This window comes from Strix uralensis, chromosome 26, assembly GCF_047716275.1.
Source record: "Strix uralensis isolate ZFMK-TIS-50842 chromosome 26, bStrUra1, whole genome shotgun sequence".
Classification (NCBI taxonomy): Eukaryota; Metazoa; Chordata; class Aves; order Strigiformes; family Strigidae; genus Strix; species Strix uralensis.
In genome coordinates, this window is record NC_133997.1 from 2498810 (window position 1) to 2520789 (window position 21980).

Consider the following 21980-nt stretch of genomic DNA (forward strand, 5'->3'; position numbering starts at 1 on the left):
GAAGAACGCTGCAGTTTCACTTTTCTTTCTCAACAAATCTGTCTGGTACAACTGTTCTCTGAGTCAGGACTACAATTATGAAAGTGCATTCTCTGATTCTCCCATGTACTGGCCAGCTGATGGTTAGAATGTAGTCATCTGTTTTGATCTCTTTAGCTGTCAGGGGAACAAATAGGTATTTCTGAGTTAGTGGTGTTTGTACACAGGCAGGATGTTAATGCACGATATGGTGGATTTTTCTGCTGTCTCAGCGCTTTACCTAAGGTGAAGCAGTGTTCTTGGAACTTTGAATATGAATCTTTCTGTGAAAGGCCACTCTGTAACTGTAATGGCAGTTCAGGTGATAGTTAACTATCTTATTGCATCTCTCCTTTTGATTTTTATTACTGAAAGTTGTACAAAAGTGTTACCCCCCCCCCTACTTTTAAAATGGTCATCTTTTATGAATATTGCTGTAACGTAATTACATTTGGAACACGTTGATGTACCTGATAAAAAAGCCTCAGAAAGAGTGGGTTGGCATCGTGATTGAAGTCAGCAGCAGTGATATGAGCTAAGCAGTGCACGAGGAGGAGAAGGAAACTTCCTACAGAACTCAGGCAATCCCTTAGAATGAATAGGTTGTTCTGTGAATTCTGAGAAAGAACAAATATCCGGAGCTGAGAGAAGGGCACAGCAGTAGTAAGCTCAGCTGATGCAGCTGTTCCAATGGTTTGTCTCAATTTTAGGGAAGTTAAAAGATTCCAATTAGAGTGCTGGGGAATATCCATATACACAAGACAGCAGCATTGTCATAAGACTTCGTTAATACTCTGTAATGTGAATCTAAAGCATTCTTGCATTCTCTGTTTCTAGACAGTTTTATATTTGTATACATGAACTTTAGAAAACTTCTCTCTCAACACCCCAGAGTTTTAGAAATAATACTAATTATATTTAACAAATAATACTAAATAAATTTAATTACAACAAGTAAAATGCTGATACATTGCTGACTTCTATAAAGCTGACCTATAGAGAATTAGGTAGAAATGGAAGTGGTAGAATTCGGACATGAGAAACTGAGTAACCAGAGGTGATTTAATAAACATGCTTTGGGTGTGACCTTCACATTAAACATATATTCAAACTAAGTATCCTAGAGTACTCTGCTGAGTTTGTGTTCAGATATATCTGGAGCAAACTATTAACGTTTGAGGATTTCTTATATTGGTATTTTTTCCTAGAAAGCATCAAGCATTCTTGACTTGAAAAGTATGAAACATTTTTGCATTTTACTTCCTAGTCCCAGAACTTAATGGATATGAAAATATTGCGTAGACTGGCTAGATGTGAAGTTGACAAACCTGATAAAAGAAAGAGTTTCTGAAGGCGTTGCCTGTGGCATTGCTAGGAGGTATTCTGGAGGCAACACACAGGTTAATTTCTGGAGCCTGCAAAGAGAAGGAAAAATGCTTCTGTTAAAAGTGTGTATGCACATCAGATCTGCAAAGTAAGAGGGATTAATGGCATATAAGTTCATTTAAATGTCAGCTTTGATTTGCAGTGAGTACACAGAGCCAAAAAATACCACATGAAAATGGAGACTGTTTAAAAAAACCCTAGCTAATGATAGTAGTTCATCTTGCCAGTTTTCTAATTAAGTAAATGAAAGTGTACTCCAGCCCTGGAGCTCTGGCTGTAGTCACCATGATTTTTATTATTATTTATTTGATACTGTTATGAAAGACCCTGGTGAATTTACCTAGACCAAAGCCATAGTGTGCGAAGAAGTGTACAAAGAAAATGAGAGAATCCTTGCTCCAAGTTATAAAGGAAATATGCTTTATCACTATATTATGCAGTATGCAGGGATTAGGTAATGCAAGAATTAAGTGATGTGCTCAAGAAAGATGCCACAACAAATATAAGAGCTGACTGTGGAGCTTGTGGGACAGAGGTTTGACTTCAAAACGGTCCTACACCATTGTGGAGAAAACATAAACGGAATTCAATTCCTGATATTTGCACTCTGGTCATCCTCTACTTGATCTTATGTTATAATTGGTAGACACTTTGCAGCCTGTTGGCTGAAGAATTTTTTTGATAACTGTCGTCTTTTGGAAGCACTGATTACTAAATATCAGCATCTTAAAAACTTACATCGATGTGGAATCTGAGGAACTGTAGGACGGAGATCCCGTACTGATAAATGACAAACTCTCTTGTAGAAAGGGCTGCAGGATCAACTACTGTTAGTTCCCCTTCCTGAGTCATCAAGGCATCATGTATACCCTGCGAAGTGTTTGCTGTTTCTGCAAGAACGGTAGCATTTCATTAGACTAATTTGTTTCTATTTTAATTTTGTTTGTCCAAGACGTAACACTGCAATACAAGTGTATAATATACTGCATTTCTCACCTCATAATATCATTGTTCAATACAAAATGAACCCCAATGCATTTTTAATTCTTTTAAGAGTTATCAAGTGCTCAATATCCTTAGGCGATGCCCAAAATTTATTCTTACTAGTGAAATTTCTGAGAACTAAGGCCTAGCAAAGTGACATTACTTATCTGTGCCTCAGAGCTGATCAGCAGCAACGTCGATGATTCTGTGCTCTGAGTCTTTCTCCTTCACTGGCAGAGCACTTTCTCCAAAGAGGAGAGCAATTTTATGATGTGTGTTCAGCAAAATCTTATCACAATTAACACGACCAACAGCTACCTGAGTGGTGAAACTGAAATCTTCACATTAAACTCAAGTTCTAACTTTCATATAAGAAAGAATGGAGGTGAGATTTACTTTTGTCCAGCCTTTGACTTTCCAGTAGTCCAGCTGCCACTGCATGGCTTCGGAGCTCATCATTCACATCTTTCAGAAGACCAAGAAGAAAAGAGGCTTTTATACACTTAGTTTTATCACCACCTGTGGAAACAAAGATGGAAATATTGCTTCCTAAACAATCCATCTCCTACCATCTTCTCTTGAGCAAATATTTCACACATTGGAGTTATGTAGACAATAAGGTGAAACAGGGAAATAGTGTTGCAGTTTGGAGCATGACATTGAGGTCTGGGCGAAGATGTTAATGTTGCAGAGAAAATATCTTTCTCTCCAAAACTCTTTACGTTATCCAATTCAGTAGTTTTCTCCTTTTTCGTATATCTCAAATATTACATGGAAGTCTGTTTAAACAGGAAGAATGGTATGTTCAATTAAAACAAAAACCTCCAAGTCCAAACACTTCTCATTCTCAAAGCTCGTTATACTCGCGTTTGTTCGAATACTCGCATTTCTTCTTAACAAAGTTGTCTTTGTCACTGATGCATTTTTATTGATGAGAAAAAATTTTCTATCTTCCCTTAACTCTATAAATAGTGACTTCCTATCACAGTGTCAAATTCCATATCTCAATTATTTTTTTCCAGGTAATGAATACAACATTTACCTGTTTAATTGCTCTAAGCCCAGAATTTGGTTTATTATAAGGACTACATCATAGCTAATTCACAGCTGTAGGCAAGTTACTTATGCAGATACCACATGTGGCTCATATTTTGTTGTTAAGCAGACAAAAGGGAGATAGCTGGCAGGAAAAAAAGCCTCTTGTGAGATTGTTTTGTGCAGCTCTGTTTGTAGGGCAGTAGTCAATAAAGTGACTTAAGGCATTTACCATACAGAGAAGGTGTCGTGAGCTGTGGATTCAGATGAATGATTCTGCATGCCATCAGGTGTTCTGCCTGCTTCAGCGCTTGGGTATCTGTGAGAACAGTATATACTAGTTAATGACTCCAAATAATTCCAGAGAGGTTTGTGCCCATTCCTCTCATTTTCCATAAGCTAACCTTGACTTTTCTATGCAGTATTTGGGCCTAAGACGTCAGTTTAAAAATCAACTGTTTGAGGGAACTGGGGGGGTTTAGTTTGGAGAAGAGGAGGCTGAGGGGAGACCTCATCGCCCTCTACAACTACCTGAAAGGAGGGTGCAGAGAGCTGGGGATGAGCCTCTTTAACCAAGTAATGAGCGATAAGACAAGAGGTAATGGCCTCAAGTTCCGCCAGGGAAGGTTTAGACTGGATATTAGGAAGTATTTCTTTACAGAACGGGTTGTTGGGCATTGGAATGGGCTGCCCAGGGAGGTGGTGGAGTCCCCATCCCTGGAGGTGTTTAAGAGTTGGGTTGACATAGCGCTGAGGGGTCTGGTGTAGTTGGAAACTGCCAATGCGGTTAACGGTTGGACTGGATGATCTTCAAGGTCCCTTCCAACCGAGATGATTCTGTGAATACTTTTTAACTAAATGTCTAATTTTTGCAAGAGGTTTAAAAATGCAGAAGTGTATTGGAATCTCTCCAAGGGACTAGATAAGGAAATCTTTCTCTAGCATTCTGATAATTGCGTGACTCTTGCACTGTTTGCTGTTCAAGAAGGTCTGGGAATTGCTTACAGGGTGATGAGAGAGCAAGGCCAACTGGACTGCTTGATGCACTTGGTATGAGCTCTCTTTAATTCCAGTTTTGCTGCATGAAAGAATTTTTCTTCATCTGTTTCAGACACCACTGTTTCAAATTAAATTTTCTTTTGCCGTACTTCTTTGTGTTTAGTTGAATTCCAGGAGTGTGCTATCACACTTCATCAAGTTAATGAGTGAAAGTAAACTGCTGTTTACTTCATAGAGAAAGTGCAGGAAAAGACTCTGAAACATTAAGCAATTGATCACATGTGATAGTTCACCCGATCCCTATGAAATCTTTTCAACCCAAAGAAGAGGAAATTCTGCTACTTGTCAAGTAGCTGCTAATGATTCAAGAAAATCCTTGCAGACCTGCTAATCCTAAGGGTGGAATAAGGTCAGCTCTGCAAGTGCATAAACATCATCTAGATAAGACATTTAATTTTATTCACGTCCTAGAAAAGGCATGCACCTATGGAAGTATCTAGGTTTACATCTGAGTTTTGGTAATATCCTTTACTTGAAAAGGTGGAAAACTTGTATTTTCTGAGCTGAAAAATGCACTTTTAACCTAAAATCTTCCTGCTTGTTTGCTCAGTTTCTAGGAGTTCTTAGGTGTTCTCCTGATGATGGTTAGTTGGGAGAATGTGACTGACTTTTTTTTTTTCTTCAGAGCACATAATTCTTCCTCATCTTGCACTCTAACTACAGTCTGAGTTCCATCCCACCTCCTCCCTGTTCATTCCATTTCCAAAGCATTAATGCCCCCAGACAATGCATCAGTATGAAAAAAGAATCATAGGTCACTTGAGTTTTCTATGACAACCAGACTTACTCTTAGTTAAGAATGACAGGAGCTGGTCATCTGCCTTATGATGCATCACTGGAACGCAGGAAGGCTTGCCGATGGATGATGGAGCACTGTTGGTTTGCTGCACCTCTTTTTCCTCTTCTTCTGGTCTCATTCTCAACTTCTGTAAATCTGGATGAAAATCCTTTCCTAAGAAAGCTTTTGTTTCACTGCATTCTTTCATTGAGTTCTACAAGGAAAAGTAAGTTGATATAAAAGTACCTATAAAAAGCACAATGGAAATTTCGCGTTTGGTCCCGTGTGACCTTTTCTTTACTCCTCCCCTTGCATAAACTTAGCGTCTGTATTTTAGAAACATCTGCTCCCTTGCATTACTCAATTGCCAGAAAAAATATTAAACAGTCACTACAGAGACCTTCAGCAGACTGTCACCTTCCAGAGTGAAATTTTCTGACGCTTGGACACTTTTGATACTTTGTTTAGGGTAGATACTAGCTGCTTGGTGTGCTTTCTGCTGTTAAATTTCTCAGTCTCTATAACGATTAGCACTCTGTATTAGATACGGCGTTTCTGGAGTACTAGTGCTCACAATCTTTTAGTAAGTCTGAAAATAAAAAAAAACCCAAAACCCAAAAAAACCCGCAAAAACTGGAGGGGGGTTGTGTGAAGGGAGGTGGTCACACAGTACCCTATCATGCTGCTCAGAGTATGCTGTAGAACCAAACCCTGCAGACTTCATCCCGCTCTTCTGTTCTCCACAGAGCAGATGATCCTGCAGCTTTGCTCTTTCATCTGATATTTGCCATATGTGAGATTCTTTGAGGTCCAGATGCTTCTCGTGGAAAGTCTGCCAGAGGTCTTTTCTTTTTTCTGTTGTTTCTTCTGTTTTCAAGGTGGCATTTTTGTTCTGCAAAGAGGAGAACTCTGTTAAGCTCTTTTTCTTTGTTACCTTGTACTTTCACTTGGGGGATAGCCTACTTTTGAAAGCTGTGCTTCTCCTATCCCTTTCCAGCTTCTTAAAGTATTGCATTCCTAATCTCTACATTCAACCATTTTCTTCATCTATCTGTTGTGAATCTTGTGGTACAGGACATGACCCATACCGTATAGCTGCAGTCATGGTCTCATTAGCATTATACCATTAATCTTATGTACTGTGCATATGATGCAGCCTGTTCAATTAGAAAACTTTTGGGACTTGCTGTTTTTCTAACCTGCAATGGATCAAATTTACTTGAAATCTTCTTCTTTGTTCTTTTATTTTCCAGGAAGAGTTTCAGCTGTTCCTCCAGCCTTCTCATTTTCTGCTCTCTGATTTTTTTCAGTTCATTGGCTATGGTGTTAGCTTCATCCACAAACTACAGATCATATATAAGAAGAAAAAAAACAACCACAAGATCCTGGTATTGTTTTGGAAAGTGACACTTGGCGAACAAAGTCCTCTGCACAGTAATAGCAGCAATGCAAATTATTTAATGTTTTCTGAATAAAATTGCTAGGTAATATATTTTTAGTTTTACCTTCTCCTGGATGCAGCCTTTTAGGCTTCTGACTATTTCCTTAAACTGTGCCTCTCTCAGTTGTAATAATCTTACAGTTTGTATAAATTCCAGCACTAAAAATGTATACTCTGTATTGTCCTTCAGGAGATGTGAAATGTCCCTGGTGTCATCATCAGTCGATAACTCCTGAAAGATAAAATGGTCATGTGAAATATGACATGAAATGTGTAAATCTTCTTTGGTCCATGCAAGACATTGAAAACAGATTTAAGAGTCAGAGTTTTTGACAATGCCATCAAAGGTAGTGAGTGGAAGCTAGGTAACAGTATTTTGTGGTCATATATATATACCCTTTATTGTTGTTATTTATAAATATACAAATAAAAAACCCCACAACTATCAAAAATAAATTCTCAGTGGAGCCTTAAGTAAATCTATACGAAGAAATGGATCTGAAGTGTCTGATCTTTAGTAGCTAAGGCCAAGATATTTTCAATTCTTTTTGGCATAAAAAAATATATGGTATAATATACCGTAATCTGGAGTTAGCTGAACCATTGCTATAAACAGACACAATTCCTGAGGAGTTTTTAAACTTTAAAGTTTTGTAACAACATACTGGAGGAGTTCCAGATTTTAAACCAAACTATCAAGAGAATTTTACGTCTACAACAAGCTGTTCCAGGCCTGTGCCTTCCTTTTGGGACCTCAAGGCAATCTTCTTGAGCTTGAAGCAATCTTGTAGCAAAATGACTGTTTGCCGCAGGTGTCTCTGAGACAGGATGAAATACGCCACAAAATTCCCTAACTTCTCTCCTTTGGTCTCCTGGATCACTTGCATTTCTTTGGCTTGTATCTGGGAAGAAAACATTACAAAGTCTTACAGATTACTTGCAGGCTTGTGAAAGTGTGGAAATGCTCCAATTCTCACTGCAGGTTTGAAAATAGGAATCCAGAGGGGGGAAAATGAATTATCCTGAAGAACAATGGAATCCATCCATTTACAAAAGGACTTCTAAAAGTTTCCCTTGACAGCATGAGTTAAACAGTTGAGAGCCACATAAAACATTGCTGAACCTAAAATAACGTGGCCAGAGATTTTACTAAAATCTTGTCCCTCTGTATAGCTGTTAGCAAATGACAATAGCAGTGCTTTAGCCGATGTACCTTTTCTTCTGTCTGTGTTTGAAGTTCCCATCTAAATTGTGCCTGCATTTTTCTCAGCTCAGCTTCTGACTCTTCCTTTAAACCTTGAAGCAAATCTCCTTCCTGATGGTGCTTCTGGAGAAAAGCCACTGCTCTCGATACTTGCTGTTTCTCTCTAGTCTGAGCGACCTCTTGGGCTACTTCTTCACCATTATTTTTGTAGTCAAAGCTGTTCAGAACCCTTGTCACACCTTCTGGGCAAGTCAGCATCTGAAGGAGGTAAGCACAGTGATATGAGCAAAAGAATTTTGTTTATAGAAATGAACTTGCTTCCAGCATTGGGTTGTAGTGGGCATAATTGGCCGGGATTTTGCTAGTGGGGTTCTGCCAGGTTGACCTGTGGAGCAGGTGACTGTAACTGCACTTTGCCATGTGCTCGCACGTATGCCCCAGCCTGTGTGCCCTGCACATCCTGCAGGTTGTCAGTCAGGATGGGCATGTGTGTGCTTACAGGTTTTGTGAATTGCCACGAGGCTCATGCAGGGAGGGGTGAGGCATGAAAAGCATGAAATGCCTCTACCTGAAGGTTGCTGTAGAGATCCAGGACTCTGTACAGACACGCTTGCCTCAGAGCTTCCAGCTTTACTATCTTCACTGCTGAAACTTGTAGTATTTGAGTTAGAGAGTCTGGTGAGTGCTCAGCTTCCCAAGAATGTAGTTTCTGTTGAGCAAAAGAGAATAAGGGTAGGGATTTTCCACACCAACAAATAGCACTGTGGCCACCAGAACTAGTGAAGTCCAATTTCCTACAAAATTGTGATGGTAAGTGTGAGTCAGTTTGGACTAGTCTTTTCTCTAAGGTTATAGAGGCTTCAAGGGAAGCTTTTCCTACCTAGTAAGACATGGAGTCACATTGAAATTTTTCCTCAGAGTGGTTTGTGAAGTCTGTATTTCTCCCGTACTTGCCTGTTTGTTTTCATAAAATTTGTAAGTGCTTTATTTTTCAAGCCCTCTATGCCTCTGCAAAGTTAGGTGAAATCAGGAAATGGATGAAAAGTTTGGCATTAGCTTAATAAGAGATAGGCAGACATCTGCTCCCAGAACAGATTTATCTAATCTGACTGTAGAATGACTCTGTCGTATTAAAAGCTGCCTGTGTAAACCAGGTTATCTCAAAGGTGGAATTTACCCACGACAGAAGTACTTTCTCTAAGTTGCATAAACATCTTTAAGCTGTGACAGTTGTTTTCCTGACAGACAGTAGCACGAGGTCTGTGGCTCACCATTGGTGGTCGCTCAGATTGCAGGAATGGCAGTGGGCCCTTCTAAAGAGTGAAGGAGTGTAAAGGAGATGTTAACTCAAAATATTCTGAGGAAAAATTATTAGAAGGGAAGCTTTTCTACTTTCAAAGCCTCAGTAGTTGTCTCAGTGTTACTCTCCTAGCAAAACCCAGGACATGCTAGAGGTAAAACAGCGTGTTACGGTTGTAGATTCATCCTATGTAATAAAATTCTAAGATACTGGAGGATAGAATGAGGGCCATTAAAGCACCAAAATCCAAAAGACAGGTTGTGAAGACAAAAGAAAAACTACATTTAGGCATGGGAGCAAAAGAAATAAACATGGGCAGTAAACACAGTAAGCAGGCTTTTTTTTTTTTTTAAAAAAAAAAAAAAGCTCCATACTGGGAATGTCACTACTTTTTCTGTGTAATGACAGTTTAAAACTAAGGGTTGTTTTTCTTTGATAAAAAAGTGCTTTGCCATCTGTACTGAGGCAGTAAAATACATAGTTCAGTTCAGGGAGACATGGAACATTTAAGCTATGCCTGTAGCTGCTCTGATAGTACCCATGTGATGCCTAACATGTGTGTTTGTGTCACCCAGTGAAGACTGATTAATTCTTGCAAAGCAGTGAAGTGACAATAGCAGGAGTGGCTTAAAGAAAATGCCTTAAACTCACTTGCTCTTCACTGAAGTTAGAATCTGGGATTTGTAAGCCAGGAAGACAAATTGACAACTGCTGTGGAATTTCTTCCAGAAAATGTAGGGTCTGTTTGGGCATTGTTAAGTCTGGGCTGAGGCCCGAGTGCTTGATTTCTTCCAATTGTTTCTCACGGAGGGCTTGTTCAGCGCGGTGGTGGTGTTCTGACAGTTCTTTCAGGAGTGAATCCTTTGTGCCAGCTGCTTCTGTTCCTTTACTGGTCTTCATCCCCTGAAACTATAAACATCTCAACTGAAACATCTTCATGATCAGGAGCATCCAAGGAATGAGAACTGAGTCATACTGAGCCCGAGATCTAAAATACATAGCCGTAAACTAGACGTCCATGTTTATTTAAGTAACATAAGTAGCCTGATTTACTGTGGGATTAAGTACCCAAGAGTTACTGAAAATAAGGCTACTGCTTCTTGTGCCTTAACATTGAGAAAGGAAAACTAATTTAGTTTCTGTTTTGCTTTGCAGTAGTCAGAAGATTTCTTTCTTAGTTAGTAAACTCCTTTTTTGCTTCAATTTCCTTTTCTGAAGTGATCTGAGAAAATGGAAAGGAATTCAAAAGGAAATGGAAAACTTTCTTTTCCTGGGTATCAGCTGAGAACTCTAAGCTGATGCAATGCCAACCTTACCCAATTTCCTTTACGGTATTCCTTTTCCTTAGCCTTGGATGATTCATAGAAGGAAAAGATAGTGTTTATTTCTTCCGTCAATAAGGATAGTTCCAGGTGTGCCAGTTCACAAGCATGCTTCTCAAAGAAAAACCTACAACCAGATATGCATGAGACAGGACTGAAGGTAGGTCACTGCTTTTTATATAGTCATTACTATGAGGCACTTGTCACGTTCATACATACATTGCCTGGAGAACAAGCAGTAGACTGTCACAGGTGTCTTCTGTTGAGCCACGCACAAACCCCAAACATAAGCTTTCTGGGGAGAAAACCTTCCAAACTTGCAAATAATATATTTTTGTAACTAAGAATGCAGAGGCAATTAAACAAGGCAGGACAAGGATTTCTTACCTTGTCTGGATTTCTTGTTGTACACGGAGTACCCTTTCTGAGTATGAAGTGGGCAGAGCAGGTGATAATATGGAAGCTGAAGCAGTTTCCTGACTTGCCTCAGCCCTTAATGTCTCTGAATGACCAGCAGATGCTTTGAAAGTGCTCCTTGAAGAGTAGCCTGTATAAGAAACATGAGAGAAAATATTTACCTGAATCATTATATTGTAGATGCAGTCAAAGCCTATTACACACTTCTTAGGATTTTATTTTTTTTCCCCAACTCCTCAGTATTTGATAGTTAAAGTGGCAGTATTCCTGGCTGGAAGGAAACCAAATGACCTTTCAAAAAGCCATTTATCAGTCCATTCTAGTTACCTTTCCACCAAAGAGTGTTTTACCAGAACAGGTTTATATTTTTAATGGAAAGGTTTTTTATCAATAATTATTTCTTGAGAGTTGTCTTGATCTGCATGTGAGAATTCTGAAAGTCTGTTTATATTGCTTATTGAAAAAGGAAACCTGGTTTATACCACTTGTTCCTTTTCAACTGAAAATAAACTTCAACAGCAGATAAATTTTAACCCAATAGAATCTTCTTGCTGCTTATCTAGGCAGTCATTTCCAGTGTAGAATCTGTCCCAAGCATACACAAGTAGATGGAAAAAAACCTAAGGGCATACCCATCAATTAACGTTTGGCTGCAGACATAAATTAAGAGGTGCCTGCAGTTGATATAGGAGTTCTACAGGAGATTATTTTAGAGGAAAAGAGATTGCAAGTGCACATCTCTACTCTGGTTCATTTAATTTTTGTTATTAATCACCAATGCTGGTCTACTGGAGTTAAAACTGACAGTTTCCTTCATCTTCTTGCACTGGAAATATTATAATGATAATCCCACCCTTAGTTATGCTGGAAATAGTCAAGTTTCATGAGCTAAAATGCTGTTACTGAGATAAAAATCAATAGTGCCACAAAAAAAAAAAAAAAAAGACTATTTAATTCTGTGTGTATCCATTATTTTAATGCAGTCCTGCTGTTTAAATAGCCACTGATTAGTTCTAAAGTGCTGATGAATCTGAAGGTTTCCCAATTTAGCTAAAATCACCAATGTTTTCAAGAGGAACTAGAGGTGGTAAAAAAAAAAGGGAAAAGTAGTAGCTGTATTGTGAAATTACTGTTACTTAATTCCTGATTCACCGAAGTGCCTGACAGCCATGTAAGGCTTTGTGCTCAAAACCAGACACCCCATTTCCATTGTGCGTATTCGGCAGGATGCATGCTGAGTTTGTGTTTATCCACTGTGTATTTCCATGAAGACAGCGGTCTCCTAAGCGAGTTAGATCAGCACTAGAGCTGATCTTAATGAAGAGATCTTGTATGAAAAGATCTTTGGAACACTAATGATTCAGACTCCAGCTATGTGGATAGTTGCCCTAGCAAAGCCTCTGCTTGTTCAGAATGAAGAGGGAAATGTATGTTTTTGCAAGTAGTACTTTGACTAGGACATTATCAGAGGAACTTTCTTGGAAATTCCACTACGCTTTTTGTTTCTAGGGTTTCAGAGAAGCATACTTCATTATAACTGTACGTTTTGCATACTAAAATATCGTCGGCAGTTGAACAGCTTGTATTTTTCACCTCCATTTGCTCATATATGGCAGGCAGACCTGTACATAACTAAAAGCCTGGTCCGAATGTAATTTGCAATTTTAACTTTCTCATCAGGGGAAGTAAAAGCTGTACTATTGATTTCCAGGTTTGTACTGCATTTTCTGTTGTCAAACTGAGATTAGATGTTCCATTCTGCAGGAGCTGCAGGACTAAAAACATGGAACCAGTTCACGTGCATAAACACGATGCATTTTTTTATTTCCAAAGTTTAAAGCATCCCACTTAAGTTTTCCAGGTAAACCAGCTCAACTGTGATGCATAGAAAATGCAAGAAATTCAATTATGCGCCACCCTTTTCTCACGGTCTTCCCTTTGAATTTTAACTGTCTTTCAGCTTAGAACAGATTAGTCTAATGAAGTTGTGTTTATACTTATAGGAACACTCTAAATGTGGAGGAAGATATTAATTGTTTTGCAAAATATACGTTAAATTTTGTGAGGTCTGGCAAGAGAAGCTTTGAGCCTTACAAATTATTTCAGGGCTGATTCCACCCTGCAGCAAGTTTACCCCAATGATAAAGGGTTTACTCATTATGTCCCAAGAGATCTTTAATTCTTACAAAATGGAACCAAAGTCTAATTTTCAGCTGTCAGATGGGAGAACCTCCTTCTAGATTTTCAAAGTTGACGGGTTCCAACAACATGTTTTTCAAGGCCAGGATAAAATAAGGTATCTGACAGTACCTTTATCTTCTCACTTACCTGATGTCTCAGGTGATACACTACTTTTGCTGTTTTCCTCCAGCATCTGAACCGTAGACTTGAGTAACGAGACCAGGTTTTGCTGGATGACCTTGCATGTACTATGCGAGATCCCACTAATGCCATAAAATCTGGTTGTCTGATAGTTTTCAAAACACTGTTGTGACCCAGAGAAAAATGCCTGAAACAGCACAAAGTAAACCAAGGCGTTTTCCTGCCTGTCAAAAATACCATTGAAAAAAGCATCCTGGTATTCTTTGCATTCTCATGAAAACCTTATATTGTCAGTTCATAGCCATCCTATGCAAATTGTCCAGTGACTCAATAAGATGCTACAGCACTTTGCCTCAGCACCTTAAAAGCCTTTTGCAATGGTTATGGTTCCACAGATTGCAACTCTCAGATTTTTTCCACATACTTCAAGCTGATATAAAAGTTGTAAGATGTGATTTGAACTGCATTACTTGTATTTAATGTCCTCAGTTTCTCTGGAATCCATTTGTAAGTGCCATACATGTGATAAAATGCCTTCCGTTCAACATTGTGGTCTAATAATCCTATCTCGTTTGGACTAATAAGATGAAATTTAATTAACAGTGATGGTGTCATGAGAATGGAAGAGCAGAAGAGGACGACAGAGAGACCTCCCAGGGAACTTTAAAGGAAGGACTCTGAAGAAGGGGAAAGAGGATTAGGGAAGTGCATTAATTTTAATCTTTTTATTGTAAGTGGTCCAAAATAGAATGTGGAAACCAGTTAATGCAAAGAGTAAGGACCAGACCCTGAGGCTATTGAATTAATGGAAAGATTCACTGAGTCTTCTTAAAAGGATTTGGCTCTACAGTTCTTAAGACATTATAGGTTATGGGATTTAAAAGGTCCCTTTAAGAGAGGGGGACTTGTGATCCTCTGTACTCAAGCATATTTGAAAATAATTTTGCATCCAGAAAAAAATATTCACAGGACTTGTAGAATGTCTAATGTCTTGCTTCTTCCCTAGGAAGTACAAAACTTCAGGTGTCCAGCTGTTTAAAATCTCTCTGCAAATAGACAAACTGACAACTTGGCGGTGGGACTAGATGATCATTGTAGGTCCCTTCCAAGGGAACTATTCTGTTCTGTTCTATTCTGTTCTATTCTGTTCCGTTCTGTTCCACTCCACTCCACTCTTTTTTCTAACCCTGCTGTTGAAAAACTGCCTTTCAAAGTGAAACTCGGTTGAATTTCCAAGTGTCACAGACTTTGATATGTACTTTATAAATCAACTTCTGCAATTCTCATTTAAGTTTTTTGTTATTTTACAGGGCTCTGATTTCTTGCAGCAGTGTTCTTGGATGAATATTCTCAGAACACGGCAACTGCTCATGCTTTTGTTAGAAAGTAAGTCACGTGATTGCTTTTTATTTGCCGGAAGGTACCTTTGTCTGCTGTGTTTGGATGTTTGACAAGTCCCTCAAATATTCCAGTTTGGTGTACGCAGTCTCCACACTAGCTTGTTGTTTCAGTACGCATTCCTGAGACTCAGAGGCTAGGGCAAGTATGACCTGGAAGAAATGATACAAAATATAAGCCTGCTTCAAGTGAATTGCAAAACTTGGCTTTCATTTGCTTTCTTACACATAATCAGACAAGTCACTGGCTATAAACCTGGTGTAACTGTAACAACTCTAGAGCACTAGTGTTTGGGTAGCCCTTGAAGGACAGTCATGGAAACTGAAGATGATGTGAAGAAAGGCCAAAAAAAAAGCTTCCTGGCAATGTATTTCAGTAAAGTCTATTTGACATCTGTTCAGTCAGTAAAAAGCTTTGTGTTTACTTCGGCTGGTGTTGCCTGGACAGAAATAGATGCATTCTCTCTAGTACGAGGTAACACTTGGAGAGGCACTGATGATGTTTTCAAGGGCTGAACATGGATTTACCTGTGTGGGAGTCTTATAAGTCTTTAGACGTTTCTTAGCATTCCTTGTAAGAAGGAAGAGCGTAGGAGGATAAATTCATCTGTGTAAATACCCTGTCTGGATTGCACCTGGATTCAGCCCGACAGGGAATATGCCCTGCTTTTTGGCAGAGTGGTACTTCCTGAGCTCCTAGATCTGTTCCAGCTTTAACAGCTATGATTTTATATGGTAGGTTGCATCTATTCTCTGTCAGTGACTGCTCAGCTCCTGACATAAGGAGAATCTTCTCCACTCAGGAAAATAAAGGAAAGCATAGCATTTTTGTCAGGTCTTCCCTCTAACTCCGAAGTGCAACCTGTGTCCGCTCCTAGCTGAGCTGCTGCAGTTCTACAATTTCCTTGGATTTCTTTCCTTAATGAAATCCAGCTTCAATTATACAGTTCAGTGAAACATTGCTGTTGCCAAAAGTCTATCACTAAATATCTGAATGATAGGTGTCTAGGATGACTGGGGTTTTCACCATTTCTTTTTGTTGTCGTTGTTGATGCCTGTCTTTCCACTTTAATTTTTCCCTTTTATTTCTTTTTTTCTGTCTGGGATTGAGGGAAGGCCAGATGGGAAAGGAGAAACCCTTTATCAGTTCCTGGAACTGGAAATATCACATTATACTGGCTTCAGAGCTTTCATTTTACAGTGCCTCTCTAAGATAGACCAGAGTGTTCTGTGCATTGATACTGGGCATGTTCAGCCCAACCCAGCAGTGACCTCACCTTTCTGAGCTTCAGGTTTGTTACTGTCTCGGTGCTTGAGATCTGGCTCCTTTGCTTTTCTCTCTCTATTAGCTGCATATATATTCGTTCTTCTTCTAGTTGCATCTTTTCAGCAAACTCCATCAGCTTCTCCAGTGCCTTTCTGATCTCCAGCAGAACCTGCATTTCCTGTTCCCTTTCATCTCTGTCGGCTATAAAGAGCAAGTATTAGCAGCAGCACCCATGGATAATCTACTGGAAACGGACAGAGCAAATCTGAACTAACACGCCTTCTCAGTGTGCTTCACCACATCTACATTATCTTTTAGAACAGCCCAAATTTTCAGATCCTACCTCTGTATTGTCTTGCTTCAGGAGGACATAAGTAGTTTGTAAGGCTTAAGCTAACCTGTCAGAGGGAGCAAACATCACAGAAAATGATATACGACCCCACCTCCCTCTCTTCTGGTTGTAGCTACCCTTTTGTACCTTTGAATAACAAGGAGAGTTCGGTGGCCAGTTGGCTGCTAAAATATTTTGAGGTTCGTCTCTCAGCTTCCTGCAGAGAGGATCCTTTAAGAAAATGGCACATTTCCTCAATGTCTTTCACTTTTTCCTTGTATTTTATCTGTAAGAAATGGAAGGGGAAAGGGAGTTTTAGATAACGTTGCATACTTGTGAGATAGTGACCTGTTGTGATACTCTCCTCTGACGTATGAGAGCAAGAGGCTGTCTAATTTGGTTATGGCTTTTTCCAAGCCTTTTAATTATTCTGACTGCGTAGAAACTGATTGCAATTCCCCCGTTTCCGATACCAGTATGAATTGTGTTGGCCTTGCTGTGTATAGACACATGCTGAATTTGAACTGTTGCTTATTCTGTTAGGACACCTGACACCATTCCCTTATGCTTGGAACAACTGCACTGAAGTAATAGTGTCCCCATTTACATTTTTGGTTTCCACTGTACTGGGGAGGGAAGTGACCTGGATTCAGACCACCACCATCCTGGGTGCAGCATCAGTGAGATCTGAATTTGATACACGTGAGCAAGACTTCCTTAAGGAATTTTTAAAGAACTTTACCGAAGCCATCTGCAAAAAGAATGCACCATACCTTCTGTGCTTTCCCCTCTTTTGCAGCATCAAGAACATGAAGAAATAGAGAGTTCAGTTTTTTAAGAAGCCCTTCTTCCTTTTTTCTTCTGCAATGCCAGTATATATGCCTTGAATTTATTTCCTTTTCTAGAAAGTCCAGCTGTAAATCAAAGACAGACATAACAGCTCAGATTTGCAGGAAGCTGAAGGAAGATTATAAACGTCATTGAAGCTAGTGATGAAATCTCCAGTGCTTTTGACAGCATATATCCCATTCTGCTGCCACAGGTGATGAATGCTTTGCAGTCCTAAGTCTGTGCGTGTTATAATTCCTGCCTGAATGCAATGTGTATTTTGGGGTAGGGGAAGGATATGAAATAGAAGGTACAAAGATCAGCAGAAGGTACAGATAGAAGGAAGAGAAAAAGCAGATAATGAAAAGAGGAGAGGTAAGTAAAATGACATGCATCTTGCACTGTAAGAAAATACTACTTGTGGGGCATAAAAAGAAGTGAAACTTCCCTTCAGTAGTGGAAAAGCACCAGGAGAGAATTTCCCACAGACATCAAACCTATAAGTAAATACAGTTTGCTGGAGTTATAATTACCAGATCTGGATCTGTAGCTCTTCTGGGTAAAGCTCCAAGAGACTGAACAGTGGGAATTACATTGTGTGTCCAGGGGTTGGTTTGAGCACCTATAACAGGCCCAATTTCACCTGTAATTGGACTTATGGTTTTGGCACCAATTGTGATGGGGACAAGGCCTGTGGATAAAGAAAAACTAAGTATAATGCTTAGAATTTAAATCACAATTTCCAGCTGCAGCCCTAGTGAGCAGCTTTTATTGAAGTTCAAACGGAACTGACAATGATTTCAAATCACCTAATGAAAAACAAACTGAATTTTCCTGAGCTGTAAATGCTATGTACTGAGTGTTGGACCAAGGCACTGCGGATCTTCACCTTTGGATAACATCTATTTACAGCTCCATCACTGGGAAGAACATCAGAATAGTTCTCCCAAAGAGTACAGTAGATTTTTGAAGGGCTGAAAGCCACAGTGTGATTTGCTCTCGGCCCTAGCTCTCCTTCACCGTTATTCTGGTGTTGCTTGTTTTGAATGTACACACCATGAAAACCGGTATTTTCCTTTCAGTGTTGAGGTGGAAACCAATCTGTTTTCGTAGGGTGATTTCCTCACTTTGAAAATAACATGTCTGTGTCTCTTTATTGTTTACAGCATCCAATTCAATTTCCTGCTTTACCTTTTCCACGTCTGTCTTCCATGGTGCCTGCGAGTGGGGAAGGCTGCCTAGTATTCCAGTCACAGTCTATTCCCAGAATTGGCACCATCAAACTGGACCCACCAGGATCTGGGATTTTCATTCCAAACACTGCAGGGATCCACATCTCTGTGCCAGGATATTTGATCATACCTAGTTTGTTCAAAAAATACAAGAAACATGAACCATTAAATAGTTTTGTGATCAAAAGAACTGCTTTCGCTTTCAGAGGCTTACAAGGCTTTTCCTTCTGCTACAGCTTCCTAATAATACCTAGGTGAGTTCATCATAAGGTTTGCTAGGGCTATTTTGACATAAAACTTCCGAGCAGTTTGAAATGCTCATGTCTTGGCCGAATCCTGTGATGGAAATGGGGACATTGCTGTAGCCTTCAGTGTAATGACTCCTGTTTACTCCTTAAAACAGTCTGGTTGTTTTATACCTACCCAGTTTACCACCGTTACTCTTGAGACTTGAAGCTATTTCCTGTTTTTTCTCCAGGCTTTGCAAGCAATGTATTGCATGATAAAACCTAGCGGTGAAAGACTTCTTCATGTCTTCTACTGAAGCCTTTAGTGCTGCTAATCTGTCTGCTACTAGACAGGTATCTTCCAAAATGGATGCCTTGAACTGCTTTAGAGCATTCACCACATGGGTCTGTGATACCAGCCAGTCAGCTTCCAACACTGCTTGATAACTTCCACTGTGGGGCAGCACCTTGTTTTGCTGGAGGTGAGCTCCATGTACCCGGGCAATTTTCCCACTCAGAGGTTCGGTGAAGGAATCTCCAAGGAGCATTAGATTTCCAGAAGGACCCACCAGCCCACCTAGAGGTATAACTTCTCCTGCAGTCAGGGAACAGGAAATGGGATTCAGAACATCACCTGGCAACTCGTCATTATGGTCCAGTCCTTCCCATTCGGAAAAAGGCACGGTGATCATTTACTTCAGTGGAAGCAGAAATAGCTCTAATGCGACATATGGGTGGGCAAGAGTTTAAGGCTGTTTATAAAACCATTTGGCTCACAAAATGTTCTTAAATAAGTCTTGTAGTTTCTCCTTTAGAAGAAGATGAAGGTGCCCACTCCTTTTGAGCCTAGTGTATCTTCTAACATGAGTCATAAAGTATCTAAGTATGTGAAAATGCTTTTTAGAATCTAGACCTTCAACCCCCAAAGCCTCTAAACAATGCATTTCGTGCTACTTTTATTATTTTAATATAGCAACTGGACCATCTTTAACAGTCAAATCAACTTCAGTAGTTTGTGTAATAGTTAATGAATGTTGACCTCAGATGTCTCTCACAGTTTCGCTATAGTTTTATTGCCCTTTAAAGTGTTTAATTGTAAAATAAAACTATAGAAAAGAGAAGGAGTACTGCCTGTAAAAGCTAAGTTGCACAGCTGTTCCACAATTGCCTCGACAAAAGAAGGCAAAGGTGTGAGGGACATAAAGACTTTTTAGGCTCCTTCTGGTATGTGCCTTGAATCAATCAGGGACAGGTTAAATGAAAAGTGCATATCGTACTTACTGAATCACAAAGAGCATTCACCTACCAGTGTTACTATCCAAACCGACTCCGAGTATTGGAACAATCTTGCCTCCCTCTGGATCAGTCATAGGGCCCCCGATCTCCAGAGGTGTCAACATGCCAGTAAGGGGGTTAAGGTATGTCCCACCAACAGTCAGCTTTTTCCCAGTGTGAGGGTGGATCGTAACCCCGAGCACTGGAACTTCTATTTCTGTCACTGGATCTAGCATGAGTCCTCCCATACCAAACATTTTTTCAGGACACAGGACTGGAAGTTTTGTCTTCACAGGTAGGCCAGTGTTGGGACAAATCGGGTAAGGAATGTAGGGAAATATTGGCACTTCAGGCTTATGACGCTTACCTACACGTAGAACCAGAAGAAATTTAACATGGTTATGTAAACCTATGCTAATGGCAAGGAAGCATTAGAGCTCAGAATGGAGACTATGGAGCTTTCAGAGGATACTGCTAATACAGGTTTGTTGTCTTTAGGTCCAGAATTAAGTGAGTGAATGTAAGCCCTTTCTGACAATTGTATAGGGTATTTTTAAATTTAATTTTTGCTTTGAAAATTCCCTTAAAGTTGCAAGTTTCTCAGCATATAATGGTTTTTATAGTTTAATGAAGAGAGGGGCTGAAATCTGTCAGAAACAAGAATACCTCAACACTTCCTTGATACAAGCCTTGTAACGTCTAATACATCTTACCCACAGTAAGTCTTATATCCAGCTGAACAACACTATCTTCTAGTGCCGTGCTAATGAAAAGCTTTCTCAGATTTTCTTTAGGTTTTGTTATGGGAGAAGTACATGCGAGTATAGCGAGTTAGGTTTTTTGTTGTTTTTTGTTTTGTTTCAGCCAGTACTCCCACTATAACTGTACTCCACAAATAGGCAGTTGAATCAATTGGTTATTGCTTTGTGGCACTTACCTGAAGCAGAATCAACAGCACAGACCAGCCTGGATCTGATGGGATCATAACCGATGTTACCAGCTACGTGAAGTACCTTTCCAGTCTCAGGATGCAAAAAATGATTGGTGGGTACCGGCCCAGGGCACTGACTTGTCAGCAGCATGGTGCAGTGTGGGTAGGGAGTTAACAGTCCAGTGACAGGATCCGTGCAGACAACGTCAGGTGCTCGGGAAGTGCCATTTGAGTCTAAAAGCAGTTTACAACAGACCGGGAGAGGGGAAGAGGGAAGAGCCTGTAGACCTTGTGGGAGGAGGGGAGGAGTGTTGCTAGTTTTTCAGAAATCGTATGCAGGGGCAGAGGTGGGGTGAGAATAAAGGAACTGATCTTTCTACTGCCTTTTACAGAAGAGGTCTGTGGGGAAAAGTCTATAGTACACGGCAGTTCGATTATCTCTCTACCATGTCTGCGTGAGGAGACTGATGTTTCATGAGTGGCCTTTTAGGACTTTAGACTTCATTGCCTCAGTTTGCAACATCCATTTAAACATCCGAGGACAGTTTCATTGTGCTTTTCTTACTTCTCTTCCTTTCAGAAGGGTGAAAGAAAGAGGTGTCTTGGTGTCAGGGTACCTTTTGTCATACCAAACCATGTGCAACAATATTAGGAAACACATGGGAGCTCATCAATTGAACTCGTGGAGACTTGCCTACAGAATAGTTCATTTCCAGCTCTGTGCCTAGGGGATAATTAGCAAGTACGCAGTCAAAGATCCTGACGAATGCAAAGCCGAGATTCTTCCTAAGAAATGATGTAGAAGAGTTCTACTGATGACTTTGCTTTTGTAACAACCCCTTAATTCACAAGTTGTTAGAAGGAACTCAGTGAGGACATCTTTTCTAAATACATTCTCTTTTGACTTTGCTATTCTTTGGTGACCCAGCTATTTTTTGTGACCTATATGCTACACAGGCCTGCCTGCACTTCCTGATACACTAATATAATTTTCAAATGAATTTCTGGAGGTTGTAGTTACCCATTAGCTCCTGCTTGGTAAGTATCCTGGTTTTATCTTTGTTAAGAAGGTGAGCTCCCATTCCTTCACCCAGCACTCCCCATGCTTTGAGGCGATGGCTCTCCTTTATTATTATGCTTGACATCTTGCTGCTTGCAGCATCTATCTGGGCTAACAGGCTGGAATTCAAGAGAGGAAGATGGTTACTTGCCATCTGAAGATAAGG